General features: G+C 54.6%; 1 long non-coding RNA gene across 2 annotated transcripts in view; it reads right to left on the bottom strand.

Moving 5' to 3' along the window:
• Positions 1–509: 509 nt before the first annotated feature.
• LOC109570667 (uncharacterized) overlaps positions 510–16,968 on the bottom strand; it is a 51,550-nt gene continuing 35,091 nt past the window's right edge. The window contains exon 6 of one of the 2 annotated variants that reach the window (XR_002182516.2): positions 510–5,301. This is a non-coding gene — a long non-coding RNA (uncharacterized lncRNA). The remainder of the gene's footprint in view (positions 5,302–16,968) is intronic. The other variant, XR_011560703.1, reaches the window with a different exon arrangement.

Here is a 16,968-nt window from a genome sequence, read left to right as displayed (position 1 = left end):
ACATATGCAAAACAGTGATGAATAGCCCCTGTCCCCGCCACAGGGCTGTGGCCAACAATTAGATGAGATGGTGCGTGTGGAAAGCACCCTATAAATTGTAAGCGCTCTATAAATATAAAGCACCATTTTTCCTTAACCTTAGTTAGTAACACAACTCCGTTTTTCATCTACTTGCTAATCCCAGGGAGACCCTAGCAGACTAGAAACTACCAATCCATGGGGTTCTTTCCCAACCCTAAGACCCCCAGCCCTTCCCATATCTTCTCATTCTAAGCAGAAGACAGAGGTGAACTAAGCAGGAGGGTAGAGCCCTCATCCAGGAAGGCTCACCTTAACTGGGGGCATCAACTATAAAGATTCTGCTGTTGGAGATGGAGAACAGACTTCCGGTTGCCAAGGAGTCAGGGTCAGGGAAGGAAGGATTGGGAGTTTGAGATTAGCAAATACAAGCTACTTTATATAAAATTGATAAACAACAAGTTCTTACTGTATAGCACAGAGAATTACATTCAGTATCTTGCAATAAACCATAATGGAAAAAAAAAATGAAAAATGTATATATATATACAGAGAGAGAGAGATAGAACTGAATCACTTTGCTGTACAGCAGAAATTAACACAACATTATAAATCAATAATTCAATAAAATCTTTTTTAAAAAAGAGAGAAAGGGAAAGGAGGAAAAAAATGATTCTGCTGTTGGGAAGCACAGGGCTGGGAGTCCCAGCTGACCAAATTGGGATCCAGAGACTGGGTGTATCCGATAAGCCAGTGAATCAGAGGTCCTCCAGACCTCTATTTACAGGAGAGGAAGAGTTCCTGTGGTCAAGTCTCCGGGGCAGAGGAGGAGAACCCAGGAAATGGGCGTCTACGTTCTCTCTCCTGAGCCAAGCCGTGGTGACTACAAGCAAAAGCTGAAGGGCAGTGTTTTCATCATACTCGGGGCCCACGTGTGGGTTAAAGACCAAACTACAATGAATGGAGAGGACCCCACACAGTGGACTGCAGAATAAAGTCGCTCTTTCTTCCTACAGCAGTCTCAAGACTACTGGAGCCCTCGGCTTCATAAGGTCATTCATGAGCTCAGAGCCTTTCCATCTGTTGTTTCCCGTTTGCCAGGCCACTGTCGTTGTGCACGGTTGATGCTGGGTCACCAGCATGGCTGGAGGAGGAAAGAGCGTGGAGACTTCCCCAGCATCTCAAGGCCCAGACCTGGAAGGAGCTCCTCTGGCTCTGCGTTGCATTAGTGCGCACTCAGTCACACAGTCAGGGAGGGTGGAAAATGGACTCTAGCGTGCCATCACGTGCCCACAGCAATGCTGTTGCTGGTGGTAGAGAGCTAGCAGTCTGTGCCATGGCTTCGCCGGGGTTGGGCCACCACAGTGTCAGACAGCCTGGAGGGAAGCACCCACCGTGCTCCTGTGGGACGCACAGAGTGCTGCTGGTCACAGGGCACAGTGAGACACTGGACCTCGAGGGCGGGAGCCCCAGGAGGCAGCAGAGCAGAACTCTCCAGAGAGGCCCTCTCTCCACGGCCAGTGTGCAATGCAGAGTAAGAATGAGCTAAGAGCAGAAAAACCTACCCAGGGATGCCCAGGGACTCCCAAGCCTGCCCACAGGAACCTCAGCCCTGGAGGGGAAGTGGGTCTTCAGTCAGAGGGATGGGGCACAAGCTGGCAAAATGGGGGTCAGTCGTGACCCTCGACTGGGTCTCGTCAGCTGCTGGGACGTGGCTGCAAATGACACACCTTCTGGAAAGCTTGGACCCTCACAGAGCAAGGCTGAAACCACAATGAACGATGGTCCTCCTATAATCGTCCTGAGGCAGGACCCAGGATGGGCTCTCAGTCCGTAGGTAAGCACTGGTATTAATAAGCTCAGGACATTTTGGTCTGTGAAGGACACAATAGAAGCAAAACACCCAAATCCTATGATCCAGGAAGGGAGTCCCTTGTAAACCATTAAAGCCAAATCCCTAAGAGCACATGATCCAGTGTCTGGTTGCAGTTATCACCTGAGAGAGCTGCAGGAGTCTGAACGCGGTCGGAGCAAACAGGCTGGCTGCACGGGAGACAGGTGGCTTGAGCTGAAGGACGTGGAGAGCTGAGAAGGAAGGAGAGCATTTCAAGGTGGGCGGGGACAGGCGAGAAGAGAAAGGACCAGTGGGTGGGGTGGGCCCTCTGGAAATCGCCAGATCTTGTGATAAATGTTTTTCCTGAATTGTTGCTGTTGTTCAGTTGCTTAGGCATATCTGAGCTGACTCTACAACCTCATAAATGGCAGCACGCCAGGCTTCTCTGTCCTTCACTATCTCCCTGAGTTTGCTCAAACTCACGTCCATTGAGTTGGTGATGCCATCCAACCATCTCATCCTCTGTTGTCCCCTGCTTCTCCCGCCATCAATCTTTCCCAGCATCAGGGTCTTTTTCAATGAGTCGGCTCTTCACATCAGGTGGCCAAAGTATTGGAGTTTCAGCTTCAGCATCAGTCCTTCCAGTGAATATTCAGGGCTGATTTCCTTGAGGATGGACTGGTTGGACCTCCTTGCTGCCCAAGGGCTTCATGAGTTACCTTGTTCAATCTTTCCGGTATCACTCTGCGGTAGGTGCTGCTATCGCTCTCACCTTGGAGATGAGGAAGCCGGGAGATCAGAGAGGCTCAGCAGCTTGCCCCAGTCACACAGCTTGCTCCCCGGGACATGCTGGCAGCAGGGTCTGCTCTCAGCCTCCTGGCAGGGCCAGCAGCGGCATCAGAACTTCCCAGGCAGACTTGCCACTGCCCTTGGCAAACAGCCCCAGGGTCACACTGAAGGCTGGCGAGCGCCCCTTCTCCCAGCTCCCTGCTCGACGGAGCAGTCCGGGGCCTGCCCGCAAGCCTGGCGCCCTGCCTGCCTCTGAAGATGTCCTCAGTGGGAATCACAGCCAACGAATGTACCAGCAGGATGAGACGAGCTAAACGCTCAAGCAGTTCCCAGGGAACAATGCGGCTCTGTGAGCAGCCCGGGCCGGAGCTCAGCCCTGGACAGCTGACAGGAACTAGCCCCAGCGACCAACTTGTCCTGGGGACTCCTCCAAAGCCGTCCGTGCTGTGGCCTGCTCCCTGCACTCTGGAGTTAGGACATGTGCTTCTTGAGCCTTGGACCTCAGAGCCTCATGGCCAGCCTCCGTCATTCCCGCCTCTGCCTGCTGTGCTGGGAGACCCAGAGAAACAGCCCCAGCCGAGGTCCCAGCACACTAGCCTAGGCCCCCTCCTGCACCATCCGTCCCTCTGGGACCACATTCTCCCACATTCTCAGGGAATTCCATGCATATCTTACGCCCCAACCCCCAGACTCCCAGAGGGATGGTGTTCAGGCTGCTCAGGACTGAGGAGCTCTGAGCATGTCCCGGGCTGAAGCCTTGAGCCGGCCCAGCCCCCTACCAAGAGTGGACAACCTCTTCTCTGGGGCTGAAAACCTACCCCAGCATGCTCCCTCCTCTGCCTGAGCCTGTGATGGCTGGTTCTGGGCAAGGAGAGGGCAGAATCAGGATGCTAGGTGACCTGACCTTGGAGGGCTGAGAAAACACAGCAAGGAAGGCTTATTTGGGGAATAACTTTCTGGACTTATCGCCCAAACACAGCCCCTGGGGGAAAACTCGGGGAGACACCTTCCCCTCCACCATCCCTCTCTCCAACATGAACTGAGGGGAGTCCCAGCTGCAAGGCTCTGTTCTTGCAAGGGCTGCCCACACCTTGTGCAGGTTCAGCTCTCGAGAGTCAGGCATATTCCTCAGGTAGGAGGGCACCAGGACCCAGAGGGTGAGGGGACCCACCCTAGCCCACCAGCCCACAGGCTGCAGGGTGAGGCAAAGACCACAGGCAGAAAGTAACTGGGGAGTTTGTGAGGTGGGGGGGCGGGCAAAAGTAGGGGTGTATACATGCCCTGAGCCCCACTCTGTTTTAGAAAAGCAACTTGTTCAGCGCCCACATCGTGCACACGCACACCGACATTCACGCTCACACCCTCTCTGCTTGGCACCTCCCAGAGGTAGGAGGGGAAGGGGGTAGGGGCTCCAAGGCCCAGGTGTGACTAATGCCCTGATGTTTTGTTGCAGCAACTCGGGAGGAGAGCCTTCTTGAACCTAGTCTGCCACTTGGCTGCATCCCTGGGAGGCCAGGAGGGCAAGGCCTGCAAGTGGGAGCCCAACACTCCTGACTCCTGAGACGAGGGAGCAGGGTCATTGAGGTGCAGGGTGGCAAAGGGTGTCACTGGCTGGGGTGGGGCCAAAGGGCTGAGGGTAGCAGGTATTGGAGAGGTAATGGGTATGCGCGAAAGGCGAGGGGTCATGCCCCAAGGGAAGGAACTTGCCTTACAAGAGCATTTCCTTTTTGTCACGTATCCCCTTTTACAGGTGAACAAACTGAGCCTCAAAAATGAACAAACTGGCCCAAGATCACATGACCAGCAAACCCAGAGCCAGAATCTCAGCCTGAAGTCTTTGTTCTTCCCAGTACATCCTGATGCCTCTCATGTACCTGTGACATAGTCACTGACTTCAAAGAGCTACTGGGGAGACAGTAACTAGAAGACCTAGACCACCTCACCTTTGGCCAGTTGGGGTTCAGAGAGCACAGCTGTCAGCACTCAGAGAGAGGCCTGTGTGGTCAGCGGTGATGGGAAGGAAGAGCTGGGAGGACGGGACTGGCTGGTGAGTGATAGGTACCTTCTGGTTTTATTCTTTCCTGGAAAATGTGGGATAAGAAAGGGGAGATGTGGAGACCTCATTTTCAATTTCTTTGCAATGTCAAGCCCCTCTTGTGATCAAATTGTCTCGCTGCCCAAGCTAGACCCTGGAGGTAGGGCGAGACCCTGGAGCCAAGTTTGCCAGTGCCTTGTTTCTCCAGCTATCTCAGTTCTCCTAGAATTGGGAGGGGGTCTGGGTCCTCTTATACCCCAGCCTCTATACTCCTCTTGGAGGCAACCCCTATACCAGGCTAATACACGCTTGGCTTAAGGCCCCAAAGCCAGAATTGTGGTCAATGTGACTAGACTTGGAACTCACCCTCGCCTCACCTCCAGCCTCATTTGCTGGGTTCCCAGGGCAGTGGGAAGTGCCTTGAACACCCTCACCCAGCCCGCCAAGGTCTGGCCCTGAGCAGAATCTTCTCTGTCTGGCAGCTGCAGGACTAGCACACCAGGGCTCCCAGGCCCGACGCTGTGGACCTGCTTGTCCCAAACCTCACGGCCAAGTGTCCAGGCCCCACGAGCAGGGAAGTCCTCTGCAGGCAGCACTCTGGATACCCGGTGTCTCTGGAGAGCCCCTGGGTGACACGGACAAGGGAGAGAGGGTCACAAAGCCACCTCCCACCCCCTTTGTGGAGAGAGGTCAGGCTGGAGGGCCAGGTTGGGGTCCTGGGTCGCGCTCAGCCTGGGCTCTGAAACGGCCTCACTGGGTGACCTTGGGCAGGTCCCTCCCATCTCTCTCTCACCTGTAAACTGAGACTTCTTCTTCCGCTCCTCATCTGAGGGTTCAGCAACATTCCCCTTCCTCTGGTCCCAGATGCTAGGGGGTCTTGGCCAGCGCTGATCTGACTCTCTCCAGACAGATCCTGTCCTCACTCTACAGCCTTCAGAGCCCCCCTTAGCTTCCTTCCGACATACTGCCTGCCAGCCCTGTGGCCGTGTGTGCTCTCGGAAGCCTCCCTCTGCCTGCTCTTCAGGATCGCGGCCTCACGGGGCCTGGCAGTCTTCAGTCTTGGTCGCCAGCACATAGCACAGTGCCAGGCACACGGCAGAAGCTCCGGTTCCCTGAGTTAAGACTGGACACAGCTTGGCGTCCCCGGCTCTCGCCTTGCCTCCCCTGTCCCCTGACCCGTCTCAGATCCTCACCGCTCTGTGCTCTGGCTTCCCTGAGGAGAGAGGTGCAAGCTGGCTTCTCTGTGGGTACCCCTGCAGCCCTGCCAGCTCCCGGGAACTCTGGAAACTGGTACCTGCAGGGCCAGGTCAGATCCTGCCACCGCAGGGCAAGGTGCTGAAGATTTTTCTGACTCCAGCCTTGAGGTGTTTGCTTAAGTTGCTGGGCTGCTCTGCCCAAAACATGATCCTGCCTGCACGCTTGGCCCAGGCCCCACGCAGGGCACAGGTACAAGAAGCCAGCAGGTGCTGATAAGGCTAGAGGTGGCAGGATTCGTCTCCTTCTTGAGGAGTTTACTAGCGTGGAAACTAGCTGCTCCTTAGCTGGACCAGCTCCAAGGTGACATCGTTAGAAGGGTACTTTGTGACTACTTTGGCTTTACCTGCATAACTCAGTAAATCCCCCAAATCTGTTTGGTATGAGCATATGTGTGTCTATACACACACCACTCTAAGATCTGCTGAAGAATAGGGTGGAGCTCTGGTCAGATGGAAACTCAGGGATAGGCTTTAAAGGGAGAACCTGGGATGGAGTCGGGGGTCAGAGGCTTGGAGACACGCTGGGACCCCTCCTCTATAAAAACAGTGCTTCCAGGACAGTCCCTGTCCCCCTTCCTCCTGGGAGTGGCCACCTGGGGTTTAAACCTCAAGTCCCAGGTTCTGGCCACGATAGGCCCTTCTGTGTCCTCTCCTGGGGAAAGCCTTTCCCAACCACCCCCCACCATCGCCACAGCCTCTCCTCCGCATGGCTATGCTCCTGTGATTGCATGTGATGAGGGTCTCTTCACCTCGCTGTCTTCCCCCCAGAGTGAGATCTTCTCAGGGCAGGGGGTGGGCCTCGTGGATCTCCGTACCCCCAGTGCAGCATCCTGGCACTGGGCAATGGTTAAGTTAAGTGAATGAATGGATGGATGGATGGATGAATACAGTTTTCAACTCTAAGGGTAAGGTTGTTACCAAAGGAGAATCTGTATGCTCCAAGAAAGTACAGGGTTGATGCTGAAATGTTTTTACCATAAAAAATGGACAATGATTTAACAACAATCAGGACTGTGAGCTGCTGGGATGTTGATGTGCTTGCTCTTTGCCTCTTGCTCTTGGTTTCTGAGTCTGCCTCTTCTCTGTGTTGTCATTTCTGCCATCTGTCTCTCCCCACCTTTGTTTTCTCCCCACCTACCCTCTGTCTCATAATTTAACTCCATCCAAGATACCCCTAAGATGTCCTTTTGAGCCATCTGCCTCTCCCTCCTGTCCTCTGCTTCTCTAGCCTCTGATCTGGCTTTCCCCAGATTCTGAGGGCTCCGTCTATCTCCCTTGGTGACTTCAGAGAACCCTCTAGGCTCTATGCTTCCTGTCACTATTATAAAAGATCAACCTTCCCAGAATTTTGCTAAGACGGTTGGAGAAGGATTAGGGAGGAGCGTTAACAAGTTGCCAGCCCCATTCTGTAGGCCTCAGCCATGTTTATCCAAGTTATCTTGGAAGATATACCTGATGGGGAGGCTGAAAGTGTATAAAAGGTGGAGTCTTAAAAGGTGAATGTCATCCTTTGCTTTGTAGGTCAAAGTTAAAATGATAAAATGGACTAAGCATAGAATTTGAAGCCATAATATCCAGTTTGGATTTCTGCCTCTTGAATCCAAGCCTTTGTGACTTTGAGCAAGTTATTTCACTTTAGTTTCAACTTCAGTTTACTCCTCCTAAAAATGACAGTAACATGACTACATCACATGGTTGCTATGAGAATTAAACCAGATAACCTGTCTGAAAGCCCAGTGTCACTATCGAAAGTCAATCAGATTCAGGAGAGACTGACTCACATTAACAAAACTCACACTAGATCAATCGATAGACCAAAATGTCCGTGGGTCATTTAAAAGAGAGAAATGTACCTGCAGGCAGGCAGTCCTAGATGCTTCAGACAGTTGGACAGTACATTCTCTGCACTAAAAGAACCAAAGTACAACCGAAAGACTTCCCTCGCAGGCATGGTATCCCAGCAAGGGAACTTACCTGTTTATTCTTGGTACTCATGGTTACCTGGCTATAGGGAGAGTCTGATAAGGTAGCTCAGACTGTAAAGAATCTGCCTGCAGTGCAGGAGACCTGAGTTCAATCTCTGGGCTGGGAAGATCCCAAGGGAATGGCTACCCACTTCAGTATTCTTGCCTGGAGAATCCCATGGACAGAGAAGCCTGGTGGGTTATAGTCCATGGGGTCTCAGTTGCACACAGCTGAGCGACTAACACTGATAACTCATCTGTGCAAAGTTTAGACCAGGTCATGCTACCCATGCCCCTGGGCAATACGAGATGGATGTGCCAGTTCTGGACCTCTGACTCTGCTTTGTTTGAAGATTTCATCACACAGTCATTCACCCACTGCACAAATCTATACTGAACTTTTACTAAGTGGTAGGCACTGCATTACATGATAGGGATGCAGGAGTGAATGGAACAGGCACTGCCCTACCCTCCTCGTGGAGTTCACAGTCCTTGGAGAAAGACAGTAACTGAACACATAATTTCCATCCATTGTGACCAGTGCTTCATTACTATGATGAAGCAGAGGGAACCGTGGAACACAACAGCTAAGCCTGTGCGGGGGCCTGGGGAAGGGCTGCTGGAGGAAGCGTCCACACACATACCCTGCCTTCGGCAAGTGGCAGGGCATTCTCAGGCCAGCTTCGTTCAGGCCCCTGGCTACACCCTGACAACTCTGAGTGACCTTGGGTGTTACCCTCATCCCCAAGAGCAATGCATCTGCAAACTCTCCCTTGGGCTGGGCTTGCAGACAATTCATTCTTTCATTCATTCAACAAATATTTATCGTGGGACTTCCCTGGCGGTCCAGTGGTTAAGACTCTGCTTCCAATGCAGGGGGCATGGGTTCGATCCCCAGTTAAGGAACTAAGATCTCACATGCTATGCAGCAAAAAGAACCCTACATTTTTTATTGAATTCTTTTTATGTGCTGCAGCTAGCTCATTTCATCTTCTCAGTGGGACTTTCTCCTTAGCTTCCAGGGGGACTTACTGAAACCCCCTGTACTGATTCCAACCCATCTCAGAGCCTCTGTTGTCTTCTGGAGAGATGAGAGGACAATTCAGACTAACACAGTACCGCCCCAGATATGAGAAGGAAGGGGCTTCTGGCACCAGCTGGGGACTCCCTCTCTCAGGAAATACGTCAAGAAACTCCCCTAACCCACCTCTCTGCCCTCTCTGAGGTTCTCAACAATGCTCAGTGGGCATGGAGTGGGTGGGCAGCTCTAACCCAGAAGGCACATGGCAACATGAGCCGAGCCACAACCGATGGGCATTAACTCATTGATTGAAGTGACAGAGGCCTGTGACAGAAATGTGCAAGTCTTCAGGCCACCATATAACTGCTGGCACTCCAGTTTCTTGAGGGTCTTTACCATATCCCAAACCCCCATGCACCCCGCACACCCTACCTGGGAAGTTAGGAGGGCATCAATCCAGACACAGAACTTACAAGTGACTTAAGGTTGGGGATGGACCTGCGAGCCAGGTCTCCACAACTGCCCCAAACCTCTCAAAGGCCCTCAGGCCTCCCCAAAAGTGGCCTGCAGCCTTCCTCAGGGGTTTTCAGAGCTCTACTGTCCCCCTGTAACACCCCAAGTCTCCAACCTTCAAAGCAAGAAGCCCCAGGCCCCCTCCCCTTGGGTGGCCTCAATGCGTCCCCTTGTCCAAGAGGCCATGTGGCTTGACCCCAGAAGCAGCAGGACAGCAAGCTCGGAGAGGGGTCTGCTTTGACCCCTCCTCAGCCACGGCTGGCTGGCCCAGGGGAGCCAGTGGGGCCGGGGCCGCTGAATGTGACCTATTGTCTCCAGGGTGGATTTAGGAAGTGCCAAGCTCCCATCAAACAGCCCTGCTCCTTGGGCAAAACAAAAAAAGGGCTGTTCATTTGGGACCTTTCTTCCCTTATCTCCTTTTCCTATCTCCCCAGGCTTAGCTATGGTGTAGTGTTCAAAACCACTTCCCCTCCGAGCCAATCGGAAGCCGGGGCTCACCCCGCGGCCCTGAGGTAAAGTTATTTATAAACGCCTCCCTGGATTATTTGAGCAGAGCCCTTTCGCACACCTCTCACACACCTTTCGGCTGCCCGCTCCCCAGACACGCCTGCAGCCCTGCCCAGACGGCCCTGCTCACCCACCGGTAAGCACCAGCCAGGCGCCCCTTGGACTGGGGTCATCCCTGGAGGGGGGCGGGGGTGAGGGTCCGTGAGGGGAGGGATGACAGGGACCAGCTGGCCACGGCGGCAGCTGTTTGCCAACCTGAGCACCTGTGGGGAGCAGGCTCCGGCCCCCCAGGGTCTGAGAACAGCGCCCAGCCCTTTAGCCCTGAGAAGCCCCTGGGGCCCTCACTTCCATGTGAAGGTCTCAGCTGCAGGGCCAGGGGCCAAGGGAGTGTGCAGGACAGAAGCTCCAGCGGAGAGACCCGCCAGACCCCCAGATGGGGTGAGGAGAAACAGCTGGCTGCTTTGCACGGGCTTCTTCCCTTTGCAGACGAAAGACCAAAAATATTGGACCTTCCCTGGGGCGCTGGCCTTCGAGGCTGCTGGCTGCACCTCTCCTTCTTTGCAAGTCTTGGAAGCAGCAGGTTCTTAATGCTTGGCTCTCCAGTCTCTGTGCGACTGTCTCCCTGTCCTTCTGCCCCAAGGCGTTCTCTCTCACTTGTTTGCTTCTCCACCTGCTCAAGGCACCTGCCCCCTGTCCCCTGTGCCCCCTGAGTCCTGAGAGGTTGGAGGAGGTTGGAGGGCAAAGTGAGGCTTAGAGACAGCAAGCAGGGCTCCATCAGGCAGGCAGGCAGCAGCAGGAAGCGGCAACCTGACTCCCTGGTGAATGCTTCACTCGGGTTGGGCCAGCTCCTAACTCCTCATCCGACAGCTCGGAGGGGGCCCAAATCACCCTCAGGCAGGACCCCCACTCCTTCCAATGAGCTCACAGGGTCCCCAGGCTCGGCCAAGCCAATCTGTCATTTGAGCACAAGCTCCCCCACTTACACTTGACCGCACTGAGCCTGAGGACCAGAGAAAGACCAGCTTTAAGGTCATGCCCCTTGGGGAGGCACAGCATGCCAAGTAGGGCAAGCCAAGAGAGGCCTTCCTCCCAACGGCATCACTCCCACTGACACCCCTCTGGCACGGCCCTCCCGGCCTCTCTCGGCCCTGGCATTCGGGATCCGGCAAGACCCTCCCTGGGCAACACCAAGACTGGCACACGCAGCTCCTTCAGCACCAGGATGGTCTCTGTGGGCGCCTCCCAGAGCCTGGGCGACCAACCTGAAGACTCATTTGTATGAAAGCCTGGGGGACAGAGGAGGATTCATTTTTATCTCCTGGTGTCCAGAGTCTTTCAAGGGATGGTCACAAAGCAGGTATTTAGTGAATGTGTGTTGAGCTAAATCAACCAACCCACATCTGATCCCAGGGAAGTCCCCGAGGGAATGAGTGACCAGGTCAGCACTGAGGAAGCTCCAGATTTCTTAAACCAGAACAGCGGGCCCCTCACTGGAGTCCTTGGACACCCAGCTGCTTCCAAGAGGTGCACAAGACTAACCCTAATCTCCATACAGACCTTCAGGAGCCTGACCTGAAGGGTTTCTTGCACCCATGACCTTGGTCAGGTCTCACTGCTGGGAAGTGCCTTCCTGCTGGAGCTGATTCCTCAGCCCAGCAGCTGTCTGGGGCCGAGAAAGCAGAGAGGGGGTTCGCGAGCTTAGAGATGAACAGTGGGATGGGGTGGGTGGCAGGGATTCCCCCCGGGGGGGATGCCAGGTCCTAGAACAGCCGGAAAGCAAGAAGGCAACACAGGGAGATTTCACGCTCTCCCCTAGCACTACTGGTGAAAGAATTGGCCTAGGGTAAAGAAGGGGTGGGAAATTTGCCTAAGAAACATGGAGGCAGTAGAGATAAAAGGAATGTTGATAAAAGGTCTTGGAAACTCACAGGCCTCTCCACCCACACTCCTTCATGCCAGAGACGCAGTCACCAGCTGAGACCCCAGCCCTCCTCTCCCATCCCCAGCTCCCACCACACACACCCCAGCACCCAGCCTTTCCCTCTGGCTCCCACCCTGGGTGAGACGGGGAGGAACCAGCAGCTAGAGCAAAGGGGAAGCCTGAAAGTGACCTTTCCTCTGCCCAGGACACAGTGATCGCCCAAGTAGGGACCAGTGATAAGACCAAGGTGGGTTGGCCGAGCTGGGGTTGTTCCCGTGCCTGGCACGTGTGCACATCAAAGGACTCCCCTCCAGTCACACACACACACACCCGCAGGGCTGAGGAGGAAGTCAGCCTGGGCCACAATGACGGGATCACCCCCAGGCCACTGACACCCCACAGACGGGCTCTGCAGCTCTCTGCTCCCCAGGTGTCCTGCCCTTCTGAAATGACTTTCATTTCATTTCATTCTGCCTCTCACCAGTCCTGGAAACTTTCGGAGGAATAAGGGCATGGGGAAGGGCGGGTGGGAGGCAAGTAAGAGCAGAGTGGAAAAAGAAGCCCAAGAAAGGCAGAATGACCTGCCTGAGGTTACAGAGGCGTAATGAAGAGACCCCTCCAGGGTAATCGGAGTGATTATAAGCACAGTGCAAATTTGTTGCTCACATACCATGGCCGGGCACCGTTCCAAGCCCACAGTATTCCCATGGGCACTGTAGACAGACCTTGTCAGAAATACAACTGGGAGGAGATTACAGTGGGCTTTCTTTCGAATGAGCTCACTGCAGGGGGATTAAGATTCTGAGGAAGAACCCAAGAGGAGTGTCTGCTCCGTCTGTGCACTCCTGATGGAGTCCAGTTCCCCCTGTCCCCACCCCCAGCTCCTTAGCTCTGCAAAACCCCCAATCCCCCTTGCCCCAGATGTGACCCCAGTCCCCTGCCAAGCCTTGGGGACTGTCCAGACACCCACCTCTCCTGCCCTCTCTCTTCTCTTCTCACCTTCTGCTGCCCTTAAGCCCCACGCCCCCCTCTAGGTCCCTCCGGTGACTCAGGACCTGCCTTCCGTGCCTCCACACTGGGGAGGGGCGGGGCACCCTTTTGTTCCTCCATACTGTCACATGGCACCTGCTGTTTGTCCCTGATCCAGTGGGGGATGGGGGGCTCTGGAGGGGCCCACACCGTTTGATGGGAGGCAGGCTGGGTGATACATGCCTATGGCAATAGAGCACTTGACTTTTTTCAGCCATGCTGACATCATTTGGCAGGGCTGTGTGTTTGTTTAACCAGGGATCAAGTCTTCGGGTTCCCTACACCCCCTCCCTTTCTTGCTCCCTCTTTCACCTTCGTACCCCAACCAGGCATTGTAGGAGCCCTTTCTGGGGGTCCCTGGGAGGCCCTGGACTCTCTGAGAACCCCGGGAGCTATCTAGGAGGGGTGGCTCCCACCACGCTGCCAGCTCACCGTTTTCCGTCTCTCCCTCCCATCCCCCTCTCCTCCAGGCCTGAAGGACTGGCTGGGGATGAAGTAACCTCCCCTCTGAAGCCCCACCCAGCTTCAACCCCTAGTCTTGGAATTAGGAAGTATGACTGGGGCACCTCCTCACCAGGAGCTGGGGCAGCTCAGGGGGTTGCAGGTTTCTGCTCTGTCTGTCCCTGTCCTGGGAAAGTCCAGGCCCGGGGAGGAGCCAGAACCTCCCACAGAGCCCTCAGGAGGAAAAGCAGAACCTGGACATCCTGTATCACTGGCTGGGATGGAAGGTCACGGGGTGTCCGATACCACTCAGGGATGCCACAGAGAAGAATCAGGGTCATCTCTGAAAAGTCTGGGACCTTTTCAACAGGAGCACTTGAGTTGGAGTCAAAGGCCTAGCTCAAAGTCCCACCTCTGAGACTCAGTTTCCTCGTCCACAAAATGAGAGATTTGGACCTGCCTGGTCCTCAGGTCCCCTTCTGAACAAAGCTTTCTGAGGCTGACAGGCTGCTGGGCTCTCATTTTTATACATAGACACTCAGGATTGGGAAAGCTCCCAGGGCCTTCTTCCCTTCAGCACCCATGTCTAGATGAAGACAAGCAACATATGGGGAGAGAGACAGATCTTACATTCCAGTAAAGGGAGGGATCTTTTCTCCTCTGTCAATGGGAACTCCCCTAACATCTAAGCCCCATCTGTATAAAGCCTGCCCACAAGGGCGGAAACAGTCCCATGTCATCCAAATTCATCTGTGCTTTCGAAAGGATTTCCAGCACCAATGCCCCCTTTCCTGCTTCCCTTTGCCAGAAGCCAACAGTGGTGTGCAGGCTGGAGGGGTCCAAAGAAAGGGGTTTTGAGGAGAAAGAGATCCCAGGCCAGGGTGTTCAGGAAGGCATCAGAGAAAAGGAGGAGGAGGGCAGGGAGAAGGAAGAGAGGGAGGAGGAGGAACCTAGCAGGTCTTAAGACTGGGCAGGGCTGAGTGAGGGCAGAATGAGTCAGGGCATCTCAGGTAAGGTGGAAAGTATGGACGGAGCCCCAGAGGGAAAACTGAGGAAGCTTGCTCAGGCGGGGTGAGTGGACAGCCCAGATACAGAGGGCAGATGCAACCTACAGATCTACTGAGTCCACCAAAACAGAGTCAGGCGACGCACAGACAAACATGCCAAAATAAGGAGTCTGGACTCGATCCCCTCCTAGACGCGAGGAAGCTGAGAGTTTCTGAGCTGGGGGTGTGGGCTGGGGAATTGGTCAGAAGGCTAATGCAACAGTCCAGGTGTGAGATAAGACCTGGGAGTGACACCGGAAGGAAATAGCAATGGGATTTGATGGGCTGCTGCCCATCAAATGTGGAGGCTGCAGGAGGGAGAGGGCAGGGACAAGTATGCCGGGTAGCGAAAGGTGCGACTGAGGACATGAGGGAGCCAAGCAGGCAGGGGAGCCGGGTGAGTGGGTTCTGTAGGATCAGATACTGACCATCCTCTCCCCACCCCACAGGCATACCCCTAGAATGCAGAGCCTCTGGTATCGCTGCATGCTGCTTGGCATGGAAACAAGATCTTCCATTGCCTCCTCTTCCCTCTCCTGGTGCAGCCCCCTTGAAAATCCCGGCTATTCCTTTATAAGTGGTACGTTTGGTGGCCAGGCATAGACTCCCCAAGTCTCTGAGTCTTCCTCTGAAGCCAGGCTGGAGCTTGGGGTCCCTCCAGAGGGTCATGATCCCCACTCATTTCTCCCACAGAGCCCACCAGGCAAAGCACTGGGAAGGTTGGACCCTTCCAGACCCAGTGAGAGGGTGGGGTGGGGAGGGGGGAGCGAGGCCACACTGCCTCGTTGGAGGTGAAGGGCTGGAAGCCTCTGAACAGTCTCTCCCAAGAGGAAGGAAGCACCCTCCCATCTTAATCATAGTAATCATCGCCGTTACCATTCACTGGGTGCCCTTGGAAGACCAGACTCTACACTCATGATCTCATTTAGTCCTCATGGCAAATGCCTGGGACTGTTATTATCCCCATTTACAGATGAAGAAACCGACTCTCTGAACCCAGGTCATCCTGGCTCCAAAACCTGTGATGTTTTCCCTATGCCACTCAGTCTCTCTGCTTGTCCCACTGAAATGTCTTACAGGCCTTTACTCTTATTCAATTCAACCCCTGTGTTCTCCAAAAAGAACATTTATTGATCACTCAACAAGCAATTGTTGGCTGCACACTAAGCACCAGGCAAAGGGCTGGGCAGGCTCACGCACAACTGCCCTGCCAGCCGAGTAGCATCTGGGGGGTTCTGCAGGGCACCGTGCTTACAGGCCCTGGTGGAACTGAGGGTCCTGTGACCCAGGGAATGGGACGCACCAGCCTGACCTTCGTCTTCCTGGACACAGTCTTATCCACAATAGCAACTTACGTTTATATCACTCTTACATTTTACACAAGCCTTTCTGGTCCATTTACTCATCTCTTCCTCAAACAACCTTGTGAGGTTATGGCCCCCGGTTTTGCTGATGAGGAATCTGAGGTTCAGAAAGGAATGCTGCCCCTTCCACTTCACCCGTAAAGCCAGCACTAGAACCCGTCTCTGGGCCCTTAGTTAATGCATCTCCCTCCTCTCCCCCAGGGTGGTCTTCCACAAAAAGCATCAACCAGCCTGCTCCCCTCTGACAACCTGTCACTCACCCAGCTTCTCCCCTGGGAAGCGTGCGGAGGAGCATCTTGAGTCCCCCGTGTGGTTTCTCACTTTTAACTCTCTCTCAAATCTTTTGCCAAACTGGCTACAGCTATCCCACACTCTCCCCCTGGGAGACATCATCTCCCTCTAAGCGTATGCTGTCTCTTTCCTCTCCCTCCTTCTTCCTCTGAGGTCGTCCAGGCAGGCTTCTCCCAGCGCTGGGGGGCAGGGGACAGGAGAGGGGACCAGCAATTGGAGGATGGAGGAGGAACGATCTCTACCGGGAGCTCCTCTGGGCCTCGGGGGCCTGGCACTTAGCTCTGCCCTGCTCAGCTCCTGGAACGTCAGCAAGGTTGCGCAAAAAGCAAGGAGAGAGACATCAGTATACAGGGTGGGGGAAAGGTTAGACACAGGAAGCCGTGGGAGGGCCAGCCAGCGCAAACCATCTTGATTTTCCCAAACACCGCTGTCCCCCTGGGAAAACCTGTTGGTGAAGTCCTAGGCGGCTCCTTTAAGAAGGGTCCTCCCAAGGTCACCCTGGCCATCCCCCTGCCTCCAGGCAGCCTGCTTTCTTTCTTCCAAGCTGGCTGACAGGATGGTATGAGCCTTTCCGCCCGGGAAACTGAGGTGGGAGGGCAGGGCGAAGGGGCTTGTGAGGATACCAGGGGCCAGCGTGGGTTGCGGGGAGGATGCAAGGGAAGGAGGGAGAGGATCAACCCGCTGAATCCCAGCCATGACTCCTGCCCTTGCACTCCTGCCTCCTTGTTGCCTGGTGTTCAGTGGGGGTGACAGTGATATCATAGATGTGGAGTGCCAACCACGTGCTGGGTGCCAAGCAAAACAGCCAGGGCAAGTGTATGCATCACCTGTGCCTGGGAAGGAAGGCCACCAGAAGAAGTGAGTCTGGTGGAAAGACTTGAAAGAGGGAAGGGTGGCACCTTGCTGGCTGGGGGCGGGGAAGACAGCATAAAACCCTGC

This window comes from Bos indicus, chromosome 16 (genome assembly GCF_029378745.1).
Source record: "Bos indicus isolate NIAB-ARS_2022 breed Sahiwal x Tharparkar chromosome 16, NIAB-ARS_B.indTharparkar_mat_pri_1.0, whole genome shotgun sequence".
NCBI lineage: Eukaryota > Metazoa > Chordata > Mammalia > Artiodactyla > Bovidae > Bos > Bos indicus.
The sequence above is the reverse complement of the archived record's forward strand: the minus strand, read 5'-3'. Positions and strand labels throughout refer to the sequence as shown.